The sequence below is a fragment of the Vulpes vulpes genome, chromosome 7, assembly GCF_048418805.1.
Source record: "Vulpes vulpes isolate BD-2025 chromosome 7, VulVul3, whole genome shotgun sequence".
Taxonomy (NCBI): Eukaryota; Metazoa; Chordata; class Mammalia; order Carnivora; family Canidae; genus Vulpes; species Vulpes vulpes.
Genome location: NC_132786.1, coordinates 108,328,017 through 108,340,557, shown reverse-complemented (window position 1 = coordinate 108,340,557; position 12,541 = coordinate 108,328,017). Strand labels below are relative to the sequence as shown.

The following is a 12,541-nucleotide window of genomic DNA, read 5'->3' as shown; positions in this document are numbered from 1 at the left end:
TTTAGGATTATTTATTCTAGTTCTCTGAAAAATGTTGTTGGTATTTTGACAGATATCGCATTAAATCTGTAGATTGCTCTGAGTAGTACAGACATTTTTACAAGATCAGTTCTTCCAATCCATAAACATAGAACTAGAAACTAATAATCTTTCATATAAATCTAGGAGAATTCAAGAAAAGAAAAAAATATTTAATCCCATATGCTTTAGATCTACTGATTTGACTATTTTGATTTAAAAACAATAGTACGTTTTCTCTTTTAAACAAAGAAAAAAATAAAATATTGGCAGCTAATATTCTAGCTTTTGCAAGATCTGGATTTATTTATTCCTATAAAGTCTTACTAATCTGAACTTCCTGAATCATTTACTAGCCTTGCTCTTCAAATAACCTTATGTTACTAATTATTTGACAATATAGAAATATTAAGAAATGTATATGCCCAACTACACTGAGTTATAATTATATCTCTTTTAAAGATTTGGTTTTAAGAATTTCAAGCAATGTTAGGCAGCCCGGGTGGCTCGGCAGTTTAGCGCCGCCTTCAGCCCAGGGCCTGATCCTAGAGACCCGGGATCGAGTCCCATGTCGGGTTCCCTGCATGGAGCCTGCTTCTCCCTCTTCCTGTGTCTCTGCCTCTCTCTCTCTGTGTCTCTCATGAATAAATAAATAAAATATTTTAAAATAAAAATAATAAAAATAAAAAAATAAAGAATTTCAAGCAATGTTAACACCTATTTAGAATTAGTTACTCCACTTCCACATAAAATTCACTATATCACCCCTCTGATAATATTTGATGGCAACAGTGATCATATTATTCTATAGCCTCAGCTTAAACCGTAACATCAAGATCTTAAATTGACTTTGAGACCCTGGACTATAACCTTTAGCTGATCAAAATTCAAAAAATTAGAGAATATAAAAACAAGCATAGTTTTAATATATCTGCCGTTGCCTCCTACTTTTATTCTCTAGAGAATGATCATCAGTTAGTAGATTAATAAGTGATATACCGATGCCTTCAGGTCATATTAGCATGCATGATACCATTTGCCCCACTAAGGACTTGCAGAATGAATGAATGTGGAATATGTGTTTACAGTACACAACCAGGTTGTCCTTGTAGAGCACTGCTAAGGCAGTTGACTATGGCAGACAGGGCTCAGTTACTTCCCTCCCAGTTTTCTCTGCACCTGATAGGGAACAGAAGTTAGTTTCTTTGGTTAAAAACTATCATAAAATGAGTACCAAAATAGTATTTGCAAAGAGATGCAAATATATGACATGATAGGTATGTTTTATTGGGTTTTAAAGAAAATTGCTATCGTTTTATTAAGATGGTAAATTCAATGTGGTGTATGTTTTACCTTCTAAGGCTATAAATTTATCACTTAACTGTGTGTGTATGTCTAAATATATACACCTAAAGTCATGTGAATTAAACAAAGTTTATAAATGGTAAAAATAGTTCAGAAAAAGATGATCTTTGAATATCTTTTTTTTTGGTTTTGCCATACATTGGAATAATTTTTTTTTAATTTTTAAAAGATTTTATTTATTCATTTGGGAGAGAGAGAGCACAAGCAATGGGGAGAAGCAGAGGGAGAGGGAGAAGCAGACTCCCCACTGAGCAGGGAGATTGATGCAGGACTTGATTCTAGGACCTCAGGATCATGATCTTAATGCTTAACCAACTGAGCCACCCAGGCACCTTGGAATCATTTTTTTTTTTTTAATTCTTCAGTTCTGAGAAAGTTAGGATTCTTAGGAATTATTATTGCCTTTTACTGTTTTTATTATAAATTGTCCATTTGACAGAGATTGTCATAACTTTCCTATTTTTAGGCACCTATTATTTGTGCTCTTATCTTTATGTATGTTCATATCTCATTTGACAACTCTTTTATTCCCATATTCAAGTTCTAACTCAAGATGGTAAAGCTGTTAAGATACCTTATGCAATCTTGACATTCTTCAGATGGCTACTGAATAGCACCACCTTTTGTCTCTTTACCTTTTCAAGGAGAGTTACTGGAGATAATTAGACATGTTTGGCTTTTCCATATTTCTCTTAGCTGAATCACTGTAAGAGCTATCTAAAACACATGTTCCAGAGCCCCTCCCTTGGGAACCAGATGTTAAATAGGCCTTTTCCTTTCCTGAGCAGACTTTATATAGCAGCTCCTGCCTTCAGACAACCTGACCATGCTACATCTTTTGCATTATTTGTACAGAAAAGGCAAGTGCTATGCAAAAGCTAAAAACATATCACAAGCCTATGGCCTACGTTGGATAGTTTTCTGTACCTTGTTTCTTCCTGTGGCTAAGACAGTTAAACTTCAGTAGGAATTATGTTAGTTCCACTTGTTACTTACTACCCTCTTCAAATTTGTAGTTCAAACCTAATTGCTTCAAAACAATGCAGAACAGTTATTTGTGTTTTACCTGTGATGGTTTTTCATTGTCCACTTCCCATGTAATTGTCAAGCACCACCCCAACCTCAATAACTCAATCTAAGGAAATCCATTTAATAACACCCCCTCTTAATTAAAGTGAATCTCATGACTACTGAACAGCTCTTCAGACTCTTAGTATTCCCCATCCTGACTGATATTCCCTTGGCCAATGCTAGTGTATTATTTTTTCATGGTTCTGATTTTAAAAATAAGCAAGTACATTCTGTGCTGCATAAATTATAACTTCAGAACTCTGCCTCTTAACAAGAGCATGCCATCCTTTTAAAGATTTAAGAGTTCAAAACACCCTGATGGTAGATATGCCTTTGGATCATTTAAGATCTTGGCATGTTTTGAAAGCAAATAGGTTTTCTAACTTCCTTGGGCACCTGAATCAAAGATGGAAATGAATTAATAACTAACTAGAGACAAGGTAACACCTGAAAGAAATATTATTTTTAAAATACTACCTAAATACTACTATAAATACATACTAATAATACTTTTGAAGCTAAAGGAAGTGCCCCAGCCATTTACTACATAAAACAAAAAGCCCTTACTGATTTTCCCATTTTTGTTATTATAGGGAGAGCTACTTAATATGATTTCATCAATCCAGAAGAATTTATTTGAATACAATGATCTGCCCCTACAGAAGGAGAAAAGATTCTGTATCAAAACTCTCATGCAGTGTTTTGGGTTTTGTACTTCCCATGATGGCCACCTGGTGGCTCTCAAGTACACCTACAAGCCTTTATTACATTGGTTACAAGGAAGCATCTACCCTGCCAAGGATGAATTCATCTAAAATACAAAAATATGGTTGAGAAAAGTTCTATCTGAGGCCCAATAGGTGACTGAAACTTCTTTTTTTTTTTTTTTTTGAAACTTCTTTGTAAGTATCAAAATCCAAGAAAAACTGTAAAGAAAGGGCAAAGTTCAGAATCCCACCTGAAGATTTGCTTAAACACAAGTGATAAAATTTTAAATATGTTTCAGTAGTAGACTTTTCTTATAGTTTTTTTTTAATTGGGACAAATGCTTTATTCTGCTAAAAGGGTAATACTTTAATTGATTTTAAAAAACAAACTTGGGATTTTATTTTTTTCTACTTAGAAGGAGGAGCTTACAGTTTCTGTACTTAAGAATCTGTGCAAAATCTTCAAATAAAGCAGAAACTTTATTGCCCATTTTATCCCCCAAAGTTCTAGAAAGGTAAAGCAAACTAATGATTTTTTAAAAAATATTTTGTTTATTTATCTGGGAGAGAGAGAGAGAGAGAGAGAGCACAAATAGGAGGAGGGGCAGAGGGCGAAGCAGACTCCTCTGCTGAGCAGGGAGCCTGATTCAGGGCTTGATCCCAAGACCCTGGGTCATGTCCTGAGCTGAAGGCAGACACTTAACTGACTGAGCCACCCAGGTGCTCTAATTAATGATATTTTAAAATCAAAACTCAAAATTTCCAGAACTTAACCTTTCTTGACTTAAAGATCAAGAAATGACCTAATGGTAATGTGATGTACACTACAAAAACCTCAAACTCTTACCATAAGAAATTCATCTAAGAAGACCCATGAAGGGGGCACCTGGCTCAGTCAGTAGAGAGTGTGACTCTTGATCATGGGGCTGTAAGTGCAAGCCCATGTCAAGCATAGTTTACTTGAAAAAGAAGACCAGTGAAGCTCAGATTGACTCCTTCTCCAACAGATTTTACCTTGTTACAATCCAATCTTGTAATCTGTTGTCAAAAAGTCAAAACTAATACCATGTACTCAATCACATGCCCATTAGGTTCAAGCTGCACTTTGAACATGACAACATCAAACACATTCCTACATGATATAAAACCAGGAAACTGGGTATACTGAGAAGGATGCCAAGACATCAGCCTTGGAAAAGTCATATCATGGACTTTGATCAGCCAATTGCTCTTAAACTCTAAGGTGCGTACTCATGGATTCATGATTCCTGCTGTAAACGTGCTAAGGATTCTACAATTTGGACATCCAATCCCACTGGAGATATATAACCCTGAGGCTTAGTAAAAAGCTTTTAGAAGCACACAGCTCTGTAAATAGATCACTACTTCAAGATCTATGAATCAAAATGATGATATGAGGTGTAGACATTTTCTACCCAAGACTTCCAGATTAAGATTGTGTTTAGGATTTATATTTTGTTATTACTTTATTACTTATATGCCTCCCTTTGTGTGGGTCAAAGGATGAGATTGTAAAATGACTGCCATAGTCCTGTTTGCTTTTCTCTCAGCTGTCTTCTTTGCCATAAACCCTTTGAACTCTCTAATTCACCTATCTCAAACAATTGCAATGGCTGCCAATTTTAATAATGGATGGATTTGGCTGCCTGGGTGGCTCAGTCAGTTAAGCATCTGCCTTTCAGCTCAGGTCATGATTCTGGAGTCCTGGAATGGAGCCCTGCATCAGGCTCCCTGCTCAGTGGGGAGCCTTGTTCTCTGCCCCTGCCTACAGTTCCTCCTGCTTGTGTTCTTGCTCTCTCTCTCTGTCAAATAAATAATAAAATCTTTTTTAAAATGGAGATGGATTTACCAATGGCTTTAGACTCCTCTAAGAAGACCCCCTAATATATCTATGTCTTAACTGAACCGTTGGCCTCTAACAACTAGCTGCTGTTACTGAAATCTACATAAGCCTCAAAGGAATTCAAGGAATATGAGGGATTTAAAAAAAAAAAAAAAAAAGACAAGAGATTTATTTGCCCAGTTTGGGCTAAGCCAACTAGGATACAAACTGGTTTCAAATGTTTTTTTATTATATTTGTAATTGTTCTCATATTTTATGAGCTCCTCCATGTCTGATATCCAGCCACTTAAATATTACTAGGAGCTATTATCTCAAGTCAGCATCCAGTGGGTGATACTGCATCAGGAAGACACTAAAGTCTTCATGGTCAGCCATGGTCCTGGGTCTGAGTCTGGCCATAAGAGGGAAGAAATGAAATAGTTCTAGCTTAACTATGGTATAGATACCAACCGAGGGAAGGACGTTAGCAGCCAATATCAAAATGAAAATAGGTACTTCCTACGTATTCCACAGCTGAAGTCACAGGATTTCTGGAGAAAAATCACAAAAACTAAAATTGTCTATCCTGGTAATAATACAGTCTGCTTGGGTACAAATTGCCCCCTGGATAGTTTCAGCCAACTAAGCATGCTTAAGTTCAAAACAAAACAAAAAACGTTCTTACTCTTCCACCGACTAAGGGTTCCTGTTTTGCCTCTTTGGTGACAATCTATATGTGACTAGATCTCCCCTTTGTATGAGTAAATGTCATCTGTGCTTTAAATGTCTGTGAGACATTCTTTGACAGTGATTATGTCAACATCAAAGATACGCAATAAAAGCAGGGCAGATAGGCTAGAAAGGGGTTAAGGATTAGCACATGCAGAGTTTATGGTAATTGTAAGACATACAGGAAGTAAGTAATTAATTAAAAGAGAAGATGGAGGCTGGAGACAAAATTAGGAGTATTAACATGAAATTGGTATGATTTTAAAATAGATTACCCACAATGCAGAAGGAAAAAGAGTGAATCACCACCAGATTATCTATACCATCATCTAAGGGTTTGCCGAGGAAGCGGAGTCAATGAAGAAGACTGCATAGAGCTATCAGAGGGGAAGGATGTTCACAGGGATGTCAATGGCACAGGAGCAGAGAGTTTCCAGGAGAAGGGAATGGGCATGGTATGAAATGTAAAGAGTGAAGAAATTGAATTTACCAAATACAAGGTACCACTGATTTTAAGACATCCTGACCTCAGAAATGTGAAAATTGTGTGTGTTAGAATTGATGAAATACAGCAGAATGTGAGCTGAAAAGAAAGCACTGGATTTCGAAATTAGGAAGGCATTGCTTTCCTTAGTTAGAGAAATCGGTAAGTGCAGAACTGATGGCTGTAAGCTGGAGCAAATGGGAGGTGTGGAAGTAGGAACCACATGCTGACCACCATTTTGAGAAATTTGTAGTGATGGAAAGATATGATGAAACTGGAATTGAGGGAAGGTTTACGGGAAGGTAATGTTTGTATGAGGAAGAATGGAGCCTCTTTGAAAGCTAAGGAGAAGACGCTGATGGAGAGGCAGAGATTAAAGGTCCATGCAAGGCAATGTAAAATAGATTAGTGGAGGGAAGCACAGCTATGGAGTCAATCTGGGCTGGATGTAAATAGTAACTTCTCTACTTATTACTAGCTATCTGGCATTGGGTGTCTCACTTAGCTTGGATCCTCCTGAGCTTGGATCTTTTCATTTATAAAAATGGAGTTATCATTCCCCTACCTCATGTGGTTATATGTATTAAGTGAGATTATCCACATAAAGTGCTTGGCACAGTAGCCAGGTGATATCAAATGTTCCATAAATTGGATTACTATTAAGGAATTAAGAGAGAACATAACTGATTAGTCAAGTCCAGATGGGAAATGATAGAATCAAGCTTATAGGTGGATGAATTAGCCATGAAAAGGAAGAGGATCCCTCTGTGATGGTTCTAAAAGATGACCACAAATTATTTGATACCCCTTCCTTCAAAATATGGGGGCTAATCCCCATCCTCTTGAGTTAGGTGGTATTTAGTGACTCTAATAGAATGAGGTGGAAGTGACAATGTGGGACTTTTAAAAGGAAGTTATAAAAGGCATTGCCATGTTTCCTGTGCTCTTTCTTTTAGATCATTCAATCTAGGGGAAGCCAGCTGATATTTCATGAAAACATGCAAGCAAGCAACCCTGTGGAAAGGCCCATGGACCAAGGACTGAGGTCTCTTGCTAACAGCCATGTGAATGATACATCTAGGAGGTTGGTCCTTCAGCCCCAGTCAAGCTTTCAGATGAATGCAGCCTCAGCTGTTATTTTGACTGCAACTTCATGAAAGATCTAAGCCAGACCATCCCAGCTAAGCTGCTTCTAAATTCCTGACCCATGGAAACTGTAAGATAATGAATGTTTGTTTTTTAAGCTCTAAATTTTAGGGTTGTTACACAGCAATTTGTTGCTACCTCTTTCTCTGAGTCAGAAGGAAATTGAAGAATGACAGGTGAAGACATGCATGATATGGAAAAGGATAGAAAGCAGATGCCTGACTGTCTATCTTTTCTCTGTAAATTAAAATATGAGGGATGCTATTTGCTGAGCATATGGTGGCTTGACAAGACTGGCAGGAGGTTGAAATGCCATGCAGAAAACAGGAAAAGAAATCAACTAGGAACATTCGTAAGATTGATGGGGGTTTTTTGTGCTTGTCTTCCTTTATGCCAAACCCAACCACAGAGATCACACTTGTTACTAGAGCTAGATCAGACTCCACATAATGAACTGTCATCTCAAGTGTGAAATTCAGAGGCATTGTAGCCTGTCTGGGCCAGCCACAGAGATGGCCATGTTGGCAAACTGCTGATGAGCAAGTTCAAGGGTCAGAACGGCTCAGGCTCATGATGGAAAAATGCTCCCTGCTGTCAAAAATGATTTGCAGCAACTATAAAGGGCCTACCACATTCTTTATGAAGAGAGAGAATATCAGAGGAAAGTATTATACGAGAAAGGTCAACAAGCATTATATATTCTGCAACAAGCATATTGCAATAAGGGAGAACACCCACAGTCTTTTAAATGTCTAATTTGCATTATTCTTTCCTCCTTAGTCAAGAGCCCACACCTCTCTCTCTCAACTCTGGTTATTAGCAGGGGAACTCTGGGAATTCTCCTGATGTAGCCAGCCTTCAATCTTATCTCAGAATAGATCCAGCTCATAGAAGGCATCAGGCTAGGCCTTCTGCCTTCTAAAGTTATACCACTTTATAGCCCTGGTATTTTTAAACCTCTAAGGTCCACCAGGAATTGAGTCACTGCTCTCCTTGTAGGATAATAAGCCCTCTCTCCTTGGGAGCTTAACTTCCCTGCACTGACTCTGTTTGCAAATTGGGAAGCTAAAACTTCCCTGTTAAACTGGCGTCTTTTCTGCCTTATACAATTGAGTTCATTCATTCATTCATTCGTTCGTTCATTCATCCTTTCACTCAGTTATTCAATTATTTGGCAACTCATTGCTGGGTGTCTACTCAATAATGGGACAGGCATGTACTAAGTTTTGGGAATGAAAAGATGAATGTTGTGGTTTTAAGGAGTAGCAAAATGGCCTGCTGGTCCATACTAAGTACTCTATAAATATGTGCTGAATGAGTAATGATTCTTGCCCTCTGTGGGCATCTAGTCTAGTAGGGTAAGGAAGCGAATCAATTAAAATAAAATGGTTTTAGTGCAAGAGTGAAGGAAAGAAGTGTTATAAACATTGAAGACTGAATCTTAGATAGAAGTTAGGGATGGGTAACATTAGTTTGATCTTAAAGAACAATAAGAGTTTTCCAGAAAAGTAGGAAAAGTCTTTGCAGGCAGACTGAAACTGCATGCAGGATTCTTTCACTCCAGTCCAATCCTACTTTGCTAATGTAAATATTAACCAACATTTTGCTGGGTTTCAGTCTTTTGAATTTATTTTTACTTTTGTTCCCTAGGCAGTGATAGCTTGGCAAAGTAAGATTCAAAACAATTCTACAAAAAAGATTAAATTTGACAGAGTGAATGAAATTGATTCAAGAAAAAAGGATGTATTCTAAGTTTCTTCCTGAGAAATATTCACATTGCTAAGCCAGATGGAAGATATTCTTATTAAAAATAGTCTCCCTGTCACTTCCAAACCTTCCTCTCTGATACCTGGCTGAGAACCCAGAAAGCACCTCTGTTCTGTGCCTCACTGGTGTTTTTATGTCATTTGCTGACTTTGGAGAACATCAGATATTGTACACACTAAACCAGATTGGCAGAAGGACCTGCAGCAGCCAAATGCAGTAAATCTAATTTGTCATTATCAATTCATTAGTGATTTTATATATTGAAAAAATTCTTAATTGCATGACAGCTTGGAAAATCATATTACATCAGGGAGTAGAATTTGCTAAGCCAACGATTTTCTCCAAATGGGAATTTAGAAAGAACTCTTATTTGCAGCAGGAAACATGAATCAGTACTGACACTTACTAAAATGTTTTAATGAGTAAGCTCAAGCATTTTGTTTCAAGAAGCTACTGGCCTAACAAGACCTGCCATTGTTATCAATGGTAATTAGGTACATTTCCATGAAGTTGTCTAACCTGTTTTATTAAGCCTATAAACTTCTTTGACAATCTTAAAGGAATTAAAAAGGAACAAAATAAGTTGGCAAATAGAAGAAAGAAGCAAGGAGCCAGGGATGCCTGGATGGCTCAGTGGTTGAGCATCTCTGCCTTTAGCTCAGGTCATGATCCCGGGGTCCTGGGATGGAGTCCCACATTGGGCTCCGCACAGGGAGCCTGCTTCTCCCTCTGTCTGTGTCTCTGCCTCTCCCTCTCTGTGTCTCTCATGAGTAAATTTTTTTAAAAGTAGAAGGCTTTAAATAAAAAAAAGAACCAAGGAGCCAAATCTTTTTCCAATTTGAGAATTGGGGACTCTATCACTTTTGCTTTCAGCCTTGTAATCAAATTCTTATTTTCACCAGCTTGCAACCATTATTGCATTTAATAGAAGTTGATGGTTGATGGGTATTTAGTTTTATACATGACTCTACAGTTCAGATTATCAGGTATCTTCAGTTTCTGGTTATCAGGTATTTAGCCAGCAAAGGCATGCAACATTTCCATGAGTCAATCTGTGATAAAAGGTTATCTATCACCCACCAAACCAGGCAGTAGCAGACCAGAACAGTATAAGGATTTAGAATCTTCCCTTTCTAGCTAACACACCGTTACTTGTCTTCAATTTTCTCGATAATTTAGAGATTTATTTAATATGATTCTTCAAGAACTGAATAGTCATCCTAAACAAATCAGGTCAGCCTATCAACAGAGCATCATTTTCCATACTCTGAGTAATATGCTTTCCACACCCAAGGGGTTCTGTGACCAAAGAGGTGTGGGAAAATCAGGACAAACACCTCACCAGGTTTCTTCACTACAGGCATTCTCAAACTCCTTTGTGTGGTAACAGACATCATGAATCTCTTAAGAGGGAATACAGAATATACTATTTTCCAGCTCATTCGACTACAGAGCTGTTTTTAGATGGAGGACCATCTAGTGGGGCCAATGTCCCAAGCATGTCCCAAGCATCATATTTTGGGAAATATTGCTGTTCAAATATAGTTGTTATTCTTAAACACCCCCCTATTGTTAATAGAGCATCAGACACTGTAAGGAGACCCCAGGGAAGGAGCAGCATATTAGTAATAATTGATTTTCACTTCCCACAACATCCACCAAGCACTTACTGGAGGCAAAGCTTCTACCATCATCCCTTGAAAATAGTAAGGACATCACATTCCTTCAGTGAGTATATGTGGGAACTGGAGTGACCTGTCAGGGACACACATCAAATCTGTTAAACTCTTCACTCTCATCTCAGATCAGAGGAACTTGATGTCCGAGTTATCCACCAACATTCTTTTTTCTTTTTTTGCCTCCCACACCCACTCCTTGATCCACCAACATTCTACTGTTATTTCTCACACCACTGATGAGAAACCTTGAAAAATAAATGGTTTGCTTGTTTGTTTTCTTTTTTTACTAAGGTGAAATCCACATAATCTAATATTAACCCTCTCAGAGTGAACAACCCGGTGTCATGTAGTACATTTACAATTTGTGCAACCACCACCTCTTTCTAGTTCCAAGACATTTTCATCACCCCAACATAAAACCCTGTACCCACTAAGTAGTTACTCCTCCTCTGCCTAGCACCAGTCAACTTTCTGTTTCTATGGGGTTTACCAATTCTGGATATTTCATATAAATGGAGTCATACAATCTGTGACCTTTTATGTCTGGCTTCTTTCAGTTACCATAATGGTTTTTTAGGTTCATCCATGGTGTAGCTTGTATCAGTACTTCATTCTTTTTTTTTAAGCTTTTATTTATTTATTTATTTATTCATGAGAGACAGAGAGAGTGGCAGAGACATAGGCAGACTGAGAAGCAGTCTCCCTGCAGGAGCCTAATGCGGCACTCGATCTCAGGACCCCAGGAGCGAAAGATCAATACTCAACCACTGAGCCACCCAAGCACCCCTATTTCATTACTTTCTATGGCTGAATAATATTCCATTGTATGGACATACCACCTTTTATTTACCCATTCATCAGCTGATGGACTTTGGGTTATTTCCACCTTTGGGCTGTTGTGAGTAGTGCTGCTGTGAAGATCTGTACACAAGTATTTATTTAATACCTATTTTCACTTTGTTTGGTTATATGCTCAAGAGTGGAATTGTTGGATCACAGAAGTAAAATTCTAAAGCATATGAATTCTAATAAAATTTGTATGATTTAGCTACCTTGAGACAGTTTTTAATGCATCTAAAAAATATGCTTATAAAATGCACTACCCTCAGGAGGCTTAGAGGATGACTTACTGAAGCAAGTTTCTCCTCCACACAAAACATACCTATTTCTCCCATGAACAACTGTCATTTTCATTGAGCCATTTGAGTTTCTGTTACTCAGCTATCTAGAGTTTTTGTTGTCTTCTCAGCCAATAAGCATTTAACAAAGACAATAAGTAGAGATGCCTTTTGGGAGCTCTATTATTGGGGTGTGTTGTATTCATGTGAAAGCAGAAAATAATGAAGAAGAAAAAAGGTTGACACCAGCACTAGATCAGCTATTCTGGAAAGATTTCCAAACATCCAGAGTTGTTTTATAGTCAAGTAAAACGCTTCATTTCAGTGTATGTCTCTGAGAAGTGTTAATTGTTGATTAAATATTGTTGAATAGACTGAAAACATGAAATCCAAGCACATTAATTAAGCAGAGAATTCACGCATAGTTCTCACTTTCCATAAATGTTTCCAAATGCTTAAACTAGGCCACCTTCCAAAGCCTTTCTTCCTATGGGGACATGGAGAAAACCTTGGCTCTCATCTAATTATTATACACGATATTAAGAATTTACTGAGTTTAAATTTCCAGGAAGAAAAGAATGAGGTCTATTATCAAGGGAAACATTGGGATTCTC

General features: G+C 37.5%; 1 long non-coding RNA gene across 1 annotated transcript in view; it reads left to right on the top strand.

Moving 5' to 3' along the window:
- The window catches only part of LOC112935381 (uncharacterized), a 45,604-nt gene extending 33,744 nt beyond the window's left edge, over positions 1-11,860 (top strand). Inside the window, exon 4 of the long non-coding RNA XR_012002740.1 lies at positions 7,174-11,860. This is a non-coding gene — a long non-coding RNA (uncharacterized lncRNA). The remainder of the gene's footprint in view (positions 1-7,173) is intronic.
- Positions 11,861-12,541: the final 681 nt, after the last annotated feature.